Source organism: Saccostrea cucullata, unplaced genomic scaffold, assembly GCF_032062105.1.
Source record: "Saccostrea cucullata isolate Sc308-1 unplaced genomic scaffold, CSIRO_AGI_Scuc_v1 ctg9557, whole genome shotgun sequence".
Lineage (NCBI taxonomy): Eukaryota > Metazoa > Mollusca > Bivalvia > Ostreida > Ostreidae > Saccostrea > Saccostrea cuccullata.
This window is the reverse complement of record NW_026930205.1, coordinates 18,130-32,078: the sequence shown is the minus strand read 5'-3', so window position 1 is coordinate 32,078 and position 13,949 is coordinate 18,130. Positions and strand designations below refer to the sequence as shown.

At 35.0% G+C, this 13,949-nt stretch overlaps 1 long non-coding RNA gene across 1 annotated transcript; it reads right to left on the bottom strand.

Moving 5' to 3' along the window:
* Positions 1–5,496: 5,496 nt before the first annotated feature.
* Positions 5,497–12,109, bottom strand: LOC134283256 (uncharacterized). Its single transcript, XR_009995445.1, has 3 exons — positions 12,071–12,109; positions 8,390–8,431; positions 5,497–5,524 (listed from the first exon to the last, which is right to left on the bottom strand). It is a non-coding gene; the product is annotated as an uncharacterized LOC134283256 (long non-coding RNA).
* Positions 12,110–13,949: the final 1,840 nt, after the last annotated feature.

The window sequence follows — 13,949 nt, the reverse complement described above, 5'->3', positions numbered from 1 at the left end:
TTACATTTTTATCAAATCTCTGATGTTCTGAAAAGTGAATTTAGCCTTACTTTATTCGCTTTTGAAAATCATAAGATAAAAAATCAAACATTTGTAAATAACTGCTTGTTGCGTTTCTTTTGCGTGTCAGTATACTATAGTATATACATCCCTGATTGTATAAATTTTTTTTTTTCTTAATAATAATATAATAATCACTGTTTATTCAAGTAGTTCAATAAAGTAACATTCAATTATTGAAGAAAGAAAATTCATGAAAGAATATTACTTAAGCAATACCAAAAACAATACCAAAATAACTATGTGCAGCTTTGCTTGCTAGTGTATGACCTTGTGTTATCACTAGCTGCACAGATTATCATGATCTCTGTACTGTTGATTACTTAAGAAATAAAGTCCGCGTTTTGTTGCAGAATAACCTCCGAGGTCGAGAAATGTTGTTTTAAAAAGATAAAAGCCGAGGCTTTTATATTTCAAACAAGATTTCGGGACCAAGGAGGTTATTCTGCAGCATTCACGACAACAAGGACTTTATTTCTATTCTTCCATGTATGGTACAAACGCTTAATTAAGGATAATCGTTTCCTCTATAGAGAAACGAATTAGGTCACCATGTCTCGATTATGCTGATTCATTTAACACCAGAGGCAAAATTTGTTTGCTTACCTGTGTATAGAATGCAGACGATTTGAGCTTTTGTTACATTAAAAATAGCTTTTTTTTTTACAAATTACAAATATGTTCATAATATGTATTGATAAGTTAAAATGAAAATACAATAACAAAATCATGTTCCTGTTTTACTGCTAAAATCACGTAGTTTAATGTGTAGGGAGGTCCGTGGAATAGCCCCGCTTAGCTATAAAAACAGACATTCATCAGCAACTTGATGCAATTTTCAGTGTTTACACTACAAAAGACGACATATCGATGCGGTCTATGTATTTCATTCTACAGCAAAACATGCATTTGAATTGTTCAGATTTGATTCGTGTTTCTGATCTGATAATTTTTTGATGACGTTCGTGATTTATTGGCGAATAATGTCCGGCGGTTTCCTTTAATGTTCTGAATAATCGTGGTAGAATTGTGTATTGTGTGCGCTCAAGCGGATAGGGATTTCTGAAAGTGGCTGTATATTTCACCTCTGTCACCCCTACTAATGTGTTTGGAACCTTTTATTTTTCGGTGTTCTGCAAATTATAAAACCCGATGAGTTCAGAGTAGCTCTGGCAGTGGCTCTGGCGAGAGTTAGTGAGACTTCAGCGAGATAGGGTAAATTATTCACGGAAATATGGTTAGGAAGTGACTAGCCCGTGGAGGCATGGTAAACAGAAAAGTTATGTTGCGTTTCAGTTTTCACCACCCTAGAATCAGCTGATAATATATGTAGAAATGTACTTCAATCAATCGATCTCTTTTACCTTCATTCAAACTTACATAAGTATTCTCTATAATACAATTTTCTGCAATCATGAATTAAAATTTCTTTTTGGACAGATATTTTTTGCATGAAAACCGGGACTATATTTTTTGGCATCAGATTAGCAAATGAGGCACCAGCATGATTTTAACTGACCAATCAGCTGAATGAGTATTGCATTATGGGCTACTATGAATACAACATGAATTTTACGATAAAAAAAGGAAAATCTTATGGTAAATGAAAAGCATTTTTAAAATATTATTTTCATGCTTATATTTGACAAAAAATTCATTTGTTAAATATACGGTGGAAGTCTGGGTTTCTGAAATTCATACTGCAAAAGCGATTTGCGTCTGTTTTAATTCCTTTGTTGTACTATCGGTGAATACAATTGCCAGGTGAATTCCCTGACCGAACACGTGATCACGAACGTAAACAATGTTTTGTCCATTTAAATGCATAAGAGATGCTGCTCGTTTTCCTTACCCTTGAAGCGCTGGTGTTCTAAACTAGACACTAACTACATTTTATTAAACATTTTTTTTCTATTTAACAACAAATTAAAAATGACCGTTACATATTTCAAAGTTTCTTAACTTTGTATTTTGTTCGTAAGAACATTTTTCAATTTTGCAGTTCATTAACATGATCGTAGATTGACCTGAACTACGTGTTCGAAGTAAAATGTAAACATATATTTGGCGTAAACGTTGCTATTCATTCAACGATTGGTCAGTTGCTCGTGGTAAGATCCTCTGTGCGCATTTATAACAATAGCTATATAAGGCAAACAAAGGTTTGTCAGTGTAGATGATAATGCACATTTTTTACCAGTGAATGGGTCACTAGTGAGCTTTAATTTTCGCCGAAGAGAATAAGATATATTGTTATTTTAACACCCCCTTCTTTAGCCACCTTTTTATCTGTTGAAAGTCATGAAAGTCTTTCAAAAAGGTCTGGAAACATTTATTACAGGACACGTTTTCAAAAGAAACAGGCTACAGCAATATCATGTTTACTGCCAATTTTATTTATAAAACCAGTTCTACCCTATAACCTTTGAATAGATCAACCTAAACCACGTGTCTTGAATTTAAATCACAATAACATTAGTAGGGGTGTCTGTGTAAAACAATGGTCTTGGATAAAGTCTCACATCTAAAATGTCACTCCTAAAAAATTTTTTTTATTGGGTGGGGTTTTTTTCCGAACCCCCCCTAAACAGTTCTGGTACAATCATTAGATTTAGCTACGTAGCTTGATTTACCTACATAGCTTTATTTACCTACCTGAAGTAGCTTTATTTAGCTACTAAATCATATAAATCAAACTTATTTCTTAAATCAGCATTTTCCCCAGAAAGTGCAGAAAATTGACTTTGATGCAGTGATAATTTTCAACTTTGAACTCATCTGAAAACTATTCAAGATCAAAGGCCTGAAGGGCCTGTGAGTGTGAGTTGACTCGCTTGAATTAATATAGCTTTTTCATACATCTAGAGACCATACCTTATATTCACTTTATTTTGCATCTTAAGAGATTGAATATTATATGTTCGGTTCAAAAATAAAGTGTATATTGCTTTTCCTTTATATATACAGGCTGGCACTAATGGGCTTCCGTACATATTATTGTGAAAATAAGCTCTGCAAACCTGGATTCTATAATGAATTTAAGCACACTAGCTGATTAAGTGGTCAGTGTTATGAAGTAATTAGTTTGAAAATTCCCACAGCAAATCTGGATTCTAAAAATAGATTTTTCAAGCAGACTAGCTGCAGCTAATGGGAGCAGCAGGTGTTTGTGTTAGGGAGTATTCTAGGTCAATTATAAATAAACTTCAGATGGGAAGATTAGATCCGCCTAACATGCTTGAACATATATTCATACGCAGTAATTGTACATCATACAGATACAGTGATTGGGAAGGGCTTGCGCCACGCGCCATAGTCGCATTGAAGTGAAAAATGGCGCATTAAATCAATCAATCATGGCGCAAAGGTGTACATTCAATTTTTAGCGATCTTATTTGGAAATATTTTGTGTACGACTTTCTTTCTTGTTTTACTTTCGTTTTGAATGCTGTCAATTTAAAACAACAAATCTCATTGGTTGAAACCTGTCAAAAAGTACTTTCGGTTAAACGAAGCACTTACATGAGGTACAATACTTCATTCATTTGTATGGTAGGGCTGTTCCCTTTCCAAAACTGTCGTAATTTTAACAAAAAACACGGATCTGTTATATTCTAAGCAAGCTCCTTTAAATTTGCTGCATTTCATGCGTTAAAAGTCGGATTCGTTAATTAAAAACGTGTTTTCTCTTGTACTTCATTTTTGTTTGTCACTTTGTTATTTCTTAAAATGGCCCTTCAGATTATATTTATGGCCCATTTATTTTCAAAATGGCCCATCAAAAATGTTGACAGTTGCGCCACAGTCCCATTGACAATTTTGGCCTTCCCAATCACTGCAGATTTTTAATCAAAAATTTCTTTAAAAGCATGAAGATATAAATAATGCAACAGTATGAATTTTATACAAATTTTACCTCCTAAGTTTATACAATCACTCAAACAAAAGCATTTTTTGCTAGAACTATCATATTTGGCGTATGGATCACCTTGATGAATGCGTGAAAAAATTTACAGTTCTGAAATGGCTATGTCAACAGGTAGTAGCTCGCTATGCGAGCCAACTCAAAAAAATCACTCTTGGAGATGTGTCTTTTCTGCTCAATTGCAATTAAAGTTCTAAAAGTTTTGGGGCTATATACAACAGTTAATTTGTGATCTAACAGTTACTTCTTAAGTGACATAACAAAGACAAGAGGCCCAGTGGCCACATCACTCACCTGAGCACTATGGCTAGGAAAAAGCAAAATGCTTCCATTTAAATATGACCAATCATGGCTTTGCTGTTCTTGAGCAGAAGATTTTTAAAGATTTAACCTATGTATTCCTATGTAAAACTTTGATCACCCATTGTGGCCCCACCCAACCCCTAGGGGTCATGTTTGGACAAACTTGAATGTACACTAAGAATGCTTACATATAAATATGACCAATCATGGCTTTGCTATTCTTAAGAAATAGTTTTTTTTTTTTTTTTTAAGATTTTTACTATGTATTCCTATGTAAAACTTTGATTGCCCATTGTGGCCCCATCCGATCCCCGGGGGTCATGATTTGAAAAAACTTGAATCTACACTACCTGAGGATGCTTCCACATAAGTTTTATATTTTCAAGCACAGTGGTTCTTGAGAAGAAGATTTTTTAATGATGCCATTAATATTCTTAGTTATCTCCCCTTGGAAGAAGGCGTGGCCCTTCATTTGAACAAACTTGAATCCCCTTTACCCAAGGCAAGTTTGGTTGAAACTGGCCCAGTGGTTCTGGAGAAGAAGTCGAAAATGTGAAAAGTTTACAGACGGACAGACAGATGGACAGTACTACAGACAAAATGTGATCAGAAAAGCTCACTTGAGCCTTCGGCTCAGGTGAGCTAAAAACCAGTTTTGGTTAACATGAGCACAATGTGAAGTAATCATACTTATGCACACCAGGTGGTGCACAGTTACTCAAACAATGGGAATACATATTTTTCTTAAAAATGTTCAAACGCAGCAATGTTAAAACTATCTCTGCTTTAGATTGCTTTTCAAATAATACCTAGAATAAATATTAGTAGACATTTACTTGCAACTTTTTGTCTCTTTAAAATAAAAAGTAAAATCATGAAAATTTGTCTTGAAATAGCTAAATAAAGCTACTTGAGCTAGGTAAATAAACCTACGGTAAGTAATTTTAATTTTAGCTATGTAGCTAAATGTACTGATTGTACTGGACCTGCATAACCCCCCTGAATCCGCCACTGATAATTGATTGAAATTAGCTCAGCAGTTTTAGAGAAGAAGCTGAAAATGTTCAAATGTTTAATGAACGACTGACGACCAATGGAAACAGGTAGCAATACTTCACCTGAGTGACTCAGATGACCTAAAAAAAATTTTATTCCAAGGAAAGTTGTGTATTAAAAAAAAATGATACACATTTGGTTAAAGGACTTACCAATTTCTTTTCTTTCCTGAGACATTATCTACAAAAATAAACAAGATGTGTTTGTGAAACACTATGCGCCTGGCTCAGCGGCAACAAAGTTCAAAAAATCTATTTTTAGCATATTGATCACAGTCAAGGTCACAAGGTCATTGACCATGGTGTCATTTGAAAGAACTTAATCGGTGGAGTATGCATACTAAATATGAAGTCCATATCTCCTATGGTTCAAAAGTTATGGCAAAAAGTGTAAAGAGCTATTTTTAGCATATAGGTCACAGTCAAGGTCACAAGATCGTTGACCTTGCCGTCGTTTGAAAGGACTTTATCGGTGGAGTATGCATACCAAATATGAAGTCCCTATCTCCTTATGGTTTAAATGACCAACAGTGGAAAAAGCTATTTTTAGCATATAGGTCACAGTCAAGGTCACAAGGTCATTGACCATGGTGTCATTTGAAAGAACTTAATCGGTGGAGTATGCATACTAAATATGAAGTCCCTATCTCCTATGGTTCAAAAGTTATGGCAAAAAGTGTAAAGAGCTATTTTTAGCATATAGGTCACAAGATCATTGACCTTGTCGTCGTTTGAAAGTACTTTATCGGTGGAGTATGCATACTAAATATGAAGTCCCTATCTCCTATGGTTCAAAAGTTATGACAAACAGTGGAAAAAGCTATTTTTAGCATATAGGTCACAGTCAAGGTCACAAGGTCATTGACCATGGTGTCATTTGAAAGAACTTAATCGGTGGAGTATGCATACCAAATATGAAGTCCCTATCTCCTATGGTTCAAAAGTTATGACAAACAGTTGAAAAAGCTATTTTTAGCATATAGGTCACAGTCAAGGTCACAAGGTCATTGACCTTGATATCATTTGAAAGGAGTCTATTAGTGGAGTATGCATACCAAATATGAAGTCTCTATCTCTTATTGTTCAAAAGTTATGGCGAAGGTTAAAGTTGACAACAGACAAACAGACAGGACAAAAACAATATACGCCTGGGATCTATCGATCCGGGCGCATAAAAAAATTAAATCAACTCAAACTATAAAAAAAATTCTGTTTAACCAGACTTGTCGAAATTTTTAAATTTATTGTCAGACATTTGTTCTGTCGGACCAGTCAAAGTTTTGTCATACCAGATATATATATACCTCATTGAAAGTCACAGTGCTCCAAGTCACACTTGCTCTTAGGTCGCAAAATGGCGACCTAAAAATTTTTTTGGTCGCCATTTCAGAATTTCTGGTAGCCATAATCATATTTTTTACTCGCCATAAAAAAACAATACATTTTGAGAATAAAACTTGATAATTTAAATGAGGATATGTATTATGTCTTTATTATATCATAGATTACTTATTACTGTGACTATAAAAATTTGCTAGGTTAAATGAAATATTTTTATTGAATACATGTACCCTCATGATTGTACAGAAGAACACAAGTAATCTGATTACAGAAATAAAATTTTATCAAATGAAAATACAAGCTTGACAGCTGTTGAGACAGGACTTTGCCTGCTGTTTATCATGTTTACTTACTAATACGTACCTAACACATTACACAGACATTATAAATGCCGCCAAAACACTCTTTATTGGCATGATAATACAATCATGATTCATTTTGATATGAAAGCAATTGATCAAATGCTTCAATAACAAGGTCGGATCTTAAAAAGTGTACGAAGTTTGGATGCCATTCTATCAGGAACATTATTTGTCCATGTCTCTGGTTCAGGTTCTATCAAACTTTGTACAGCATGCCATGCTGTCATAATATTACGTGATCTAAGTCCATGCAACGCTTCGTAATTTTATATTTAAGTATTTAAGTATATGTCTTCAAACATTTTCTTGACAGAGAATCTTTACAAATGAAATCTCGATCCCGATCTTAAAAATTGGACGTTTCCAGCCCAAATTTTCTCAGTAGCGAAAATGCGAGTGTGTTTTCATTTCTAGTCGCAAAATCAATTTTTTTGGTCGCAAATGCGACCATTTTAGTTGCAACTTAAAGCACTGAGTCATATGAATAACAGCACCAAAATTCCCTGGGTTATTTTCAACAGCCTAAAATATTACAAGTCTTTAATAAAAGACATAAATGACATGTTTTATGACTTTGCTATAACAAATTTCATTGGATATCATCAACACGTCGCGTACGCTGTAATTTTTTCTGTGTTTGTGATCTTCAACTGCGCATCCCGATCCGGACCTTTATTATATATCTAATGTGTATCACCCAATTTTACTGTTGAATTTACGCTATCACTTGACGTCGTGATCCGATTTTCCGGATCACCAACATGTTTTCTGATCCATATCACCACTCTCTGAAACTGATGACGTAGTACGTAGAAATATGACATTATTTTTCTTGTGCGTTAAAAAGTCCCTTGTTATTATGCTTTGTTTTATGGATAAATGTTATGGAATTGATCTCTAAAGTTTTCTTTTGCTATATTTTGCTAGTAATGAGGGGGTATACAATAAATTTATCATTATAACAGTAACTTGATCCGAAGAGGCGTATCACGTCTCGTTGACAGGCGCGGATCATCAGATCAAACTCGACGCTTCGTCTCGTTAGATCTGATGATCCGCGCCTGTCAACTCGACGTGATACGACCCTTCTGATCAAATTACTGTTATAATAATATATATTTATTAAATTTGCATCACGCTGGATTATTTCAAACGGTCATCTGGACCGACGTTTTCTTAATAGTTGTGGGTACAGACAAATCTTTACTGGACTTGCCGATAGGACCAACAGATTTCGACAAGTCTGTTTAAGAGAAAAGTAGGCGTATTATTAGACTTTGCAGGATAACCTCCAAAGTCGACAAATATTATTTGCAATAAAAGTATTATCCATGTGTACCAACCTGATATTCATTCATGTGCTCTCATCTGTGCTAATTGGGTACCTTAACAACATAAAATATGTATTAAACACATGGAAATTCAAAAATAATTTTTAACTTTGTTTTACTTCAAGTCATGAAGTGATGCCATTAGGCTATTGTCAAAAAGGGGAAAAAGTATCAAGATTCTGTTGAATATCTAATTTCATTAGACCCCCTGGGCCCCCAAGTCTGCCTCCCTAATGTCAAATTCCTGCCGAGGCCCCTGATTAAAGCAGTAAAGTAGGTGAAATAGATAAATTAATACGTTATATCGCGACTACCAATGAGTACCTCGCAGTTATCTAACTTACTACCGCTCTTTTGCGGGGGAGTCGAGAAATGTCTACATTTCTGGGGGCAAATGACATTGTTTACAGTAGTGACAATCGAATGATTCAAACAATTTAATGCCGAAATCACGATGTTTTGTCAGATATTGAACTCCAAATAGTAGATTGTCAAATAAGGAGAGTTTAGAATATTTTATCTGCTTAAAAATGTGACGATTTTCAATGAAAATTTAGCGAGAAGAGTCTGCTAAATAAAAAATATCGTTAAAAATGTGACAATTTAGGATTGGCTCCTCTCAAAAATATATTAGGCTGGTTCAGCGATTGTTTAGCGAGGTATTCCACCAGGATTTTTTACTTATCTGTCCTTATAAATGCTACAATGATCGATCTTGCATTGTATTGAATAGCACATTGCCCCCACCCAACAGAAAATTCCTACCTCCTTCGAGAAAGAGTTCCGCTAAGTTAACGAGGCCGAGTCTAATTATTTCTGCCCTACGGATTTTGATAATTTTTTGAAAATTAATTTTTACTGTAATATTAATTGTTTTAGGATTAAACAAGAGGCCCAAGGGCCACATCGCTCACCTGAGAAGCTTTGACCATTCTGTTCTTTACGAGAGTTCCCCCTTATTATACATAATGCATCCCCACCCTACCCCACTGATCATAATTTAGACATTTTGAAATCTACACTACCCCATGATCCTTCCAAGGGCACATATGTTTCAGCTTTTTTGGCACAGTGGTTCTTGAGAAGAAGATTTTCAAAGATTTTTCCTATATATTTCTATGTAAAACTTTGATTCAATATAATGTCCCTGCCCTTCCCCGGGGGTCATTATTTGAACAATTTAGAATCTACATTATACCAGAATGCTTCCACATAAGTTTCAGCTTTTCTGGCCTTGTGGTTCATGAGAAGAAGATTTTCAAAGATTTTTCCCATATATTTCTATGTAAAAGTTTGATTCCCCATTGTGGCCCCGCCCTTCCCCCAGGGGTCATGATGTGAACAATTTAGAATCTACACTATACCAGGATGCTTCCACATAAGTTTCAGCTTTTCTGGCACAGTGGTTCTTGAGAAGAAGATTTTCAAAGATTTTTCCTATATATTTCTATGTAAAACTTTGATTCCCCATTGTGGCCCCGCCCTTCCCCCGGGGGTCATAATTTGAACAATTTAGAATCTACACTACCCCAGGATGCTTCCACATAAGTTTCAGCTTTACTGGCCCAGTGGTTCTTGAGAAGAAGATTTTTTAATGACCCAACCCTATTTTTGTCTTTTCTTAATTATCTCCCCTTGCGAGGGGATATGTCCCTTCAGTTTAACAATTTAAATTCCCCTTCACCCAAGGATGCTTTGTACCAAGTTTGGTCAAAATTGGCCCAGTGGTTCTTGAGAAGAAGTCGAAAATGTGAAAAGTTTACAGACGGACGGACAGACAGACAGACGGACGGACGGACAGACGGACAGACGGACGGACGGACGACGGACAAAATGTGATCAGAAAAGCTCACTTGAGCCTTCGGCTCAGGTGAGCTAAAAATCGAATGTTTACCACCCCGATCTCTTAGTGGGCCATCTTAAATGTTGTCAAACTTTACTATTGGACCCTATGGGAATTTGTTGGAAAATCGCCAAATTATTACATTTTTTCAATATTTTCTGAACTTCTGCCCTAGGGATTTCTTTTTCATTCAAGTAAATGAAAGTAAATGTAAAAAGTCACCAAATTGTGAAATTTCAAAAAAGTTAACCATCTCGATTGGTCTAGGTAGTAATTACTAAGTTTATTTTTTCTAAGCCAAATACCTCTAAAATTGCCATATTACGCTATAAATACATATCTTTGCTGATGAATTATCGGTGCATATAATTTTTTTCGGCATAAATAGCAATTTTTTGATTGACAGTATGTTTTTAGGGGAAGTTCTGTCATGAGTTTTTAGTATAATATCCATGAACGTCTTGAACATACAAGCGAGTCCTGTGTCATTCTTCGGCATCATGCATTGCTTACAAAATCCGAAAACGGTGACGTTGTTAGAGCCATTTCAACGTTCTTATTCCAATAATTGTAGTTAAATCACATTTTCAGATCTGTAGGAGCTACAATTTTATAATGTTTATTTTGTATTGAAATTAAAATTATTTTCAAAGGTGTATCGTCTCGTATCCTATTTTCGACCGTATTGTATTTTCGACCTATTTTTCCCAATCTGCTTCCCGTGCAGATTCCGCGCGGTAGAACATTATTTTCGGTTGCTACACTTGGAAAAATACCTTTGAAGCACAATTGTACTAAAAATACCCCAAACAATTAATTCAATGGAATTCCCTCGATGGTTTTAGTCCGATGTCAGAAATTCTAGTCTTTTTACTAATGCACATTTTATCTGTTGATTAATCGAAGCCGTAATCGGTTATTTACAAAGATTTTTTGATGACATTTTTCCGAAATAAAATTAAGATCTATGTCAAAGAGACGCATGAATATTGAAATAAATGGGTGGATCAAACAATTTTAATTCTTCCTTAAATATTGGCTATTTCTTACATATTTTTATTGAAAAATGCAACGTTATTTCATTGATTTTTTGGGGAAATGCACAGATACTAACAGATAGGTTCAACAAAAGAAAAAATGCATTTGCAACCAAAATATGCAACTTGTTCAATGTTTTTTTGAAAGACAGACAATCGTATTTTTATTGTTTGGAATATCCAATGGATATTTATAGCCAATACTGATTGGGCGTTGATACTATATTTAGGTCGAAAACACAAGACGCTAATATTTTTGTAAGGAAAACCGTACCCTCTCCATATTATGGCATATAAATAAAATAAATACAAAACTGCAATTTGGGTTATATCATTTTATTTATAGACACATATGTTAACATTTTAAGCCCATATTTTTTTCAGATTCTATAAAGTTTGTGATAAATTAATAAATAACATCTAAATAGGTCGAAAATACAATACGCCAGGATACTATCACACAAATGACTGCATGAAATTAAAAAGCTGCGCAAAGTGATGCGCACTCGAATTAGACTAGGCCTCGTTAAGTAATTGCGATATCAAGTATTATAACGTCATAATGGATCTAGCGCCAACCAGACAGTTTAATCTCATCTACTATCATGACTATAGATATTGATCTTATGTAAGCAAGGTATCTTACTTACTTACGAAGGAAGATGGTATGAATATATGAAAAATTCTCTTAGAAAAGTACAACGTTCCCGGATAAAAAAATTCTATAGCACCTAATGGCTGTCCAATTCAATTGTAAACACACAGACTTACAGACATTAAACATGTTAAAAAAGGTTAAAAATAATTACTTACCAGCATCCTTGTTTTCGCGCCCATTCCGTTCATCGCGCGAGTGTGACTAAAATGGGTAGCGAAACCCTGGCCGGGCCGGGAATTTTGTAACTGAAAACCGGGTTTTTGATAATTACGAAATAAATACTCATTCTTTCTTCATGAAATTTACATACATAGTCTATAACTGTAATGGGTAGCGAGCCCGGATTACTCATTTTGGCGATTTTAAGCTTAATGCATAGAAAATATATGTGATATTTTCAGTTACGAAATTCCCGGCCCGGCCCGGGTTTCGCTACCTATTTTAGTCACACTCCCAGAGTTCCCCTTGCGGGGTAATACTAAAATACGCCTGCCGACGCCTGCCAGGGGAAAGTACGCCTGCCGAGAAGATCTATACGCCTGCCGTGTTATTTATCGAATTAATTTGTATTTTGTTAGATATATTACTTTTACAGACCATGCAGTTGATTTTTTACCAAACCAAAATAATTTAATCAAAGTACTGAAAGTACTCATGGGAGTTGAACATTGTTATCTGAAAGATCTCACAGGAAGTATAAGAACATCTTCATGCATTCAGATTCAAGTCAGCTAGAACTGATTTGTTAGAGATACAAAACGAAACATTAAAAATGATTTCTATTGCATTTAAATAGCCAAGATCATGGGACTGCTCTTAAAGAATGGGTGGACTTAACTGGCCAGAAAAAATGCCGTAAATTTAAGTTTCATAAAATGTTTACTTTTTTTCATTATATAAATCCCCGTGTATTCATGGTACGGATGTGAATTTAAAACTCTTTTTTCGAGGTAAACTTAATAAATATCGAAGGCATGGTGCCTGAAAATTTCTTGAATATCAATAGATAATCAGGGTCATGTGTTTTTCATCGTCTGAATACATAGTCAGCACATGTTTGTCGGCTGTTCTTAAGAAAACTGTAGTTGTATATTGAACAAAATAATGTTATATTAAAAGGAGAAGAGCCGACAAATGTGTGCTGATACTTAATTTAACAAAAAACATGTTCAAAAAAAACTTCTCGCTTCCATTGTTATGTCTTCGATTGACCTGTTTAATATTGCAATTCATCACGTGATGTCCACCTGCGAGTGTACTCGTGAAAACAGTTACATTGTATTCTTCAACCTGACCTCGATCTAAATCATGTCTTTAGCGTGTTTCATTGCCGTTTTCAGAATTTAGCACATTAAATACTGTTTTAATTTTGCGTGTCATGACATTTTTAAAATAATTTCATATTGACATCGCTGTAATATGCTAAACACGTATTCGAATTTTTCGAGAGAGAGAGGGATAGAGAGAGAGATGTCAACAATGACGCCGATCGATAGCCCCGCCTCCTATAAATATTGATTGTGTGACATAAAAACCACACCGGGTACATGTCGAATTCCGGAAGACGATACTTATGTATCGTTGTTTCAATTTTGATACATGACAACAGGGCATTGTTTTTGCACAAATGTTCCACCTAATATTACCAAGTATATGTAGCTCTTACCATTGCTCGTAATATATTTTGGATTCACTTTATTTACAGCTTGGTAGAGGAGTCGCAAAAAGATCCAAAATAGGGCGTTAAGTCCACCCATTCTTAGCTGCAGAATTGTAGCTCTCCGAAAAAAAATTGACAAACCGGAGAGCTACAGTGCTATCCATTGAAAAAACTGTATATTTATTGCGCACGAACAGTTCAGTTTAGTTCTGGATTAATTCTTTCTAATACGCAAGTTTCGAGATTATCTCCCTTGGATGCGCTCTTTCGTTGAGGAGGGGAGTTTGGTTGCCGCGTAAACAAACAGGTGGGACAGATATTTATTATTGGATATATCGCATCATCGATATACTGGTTTATCGTTACTATATAAT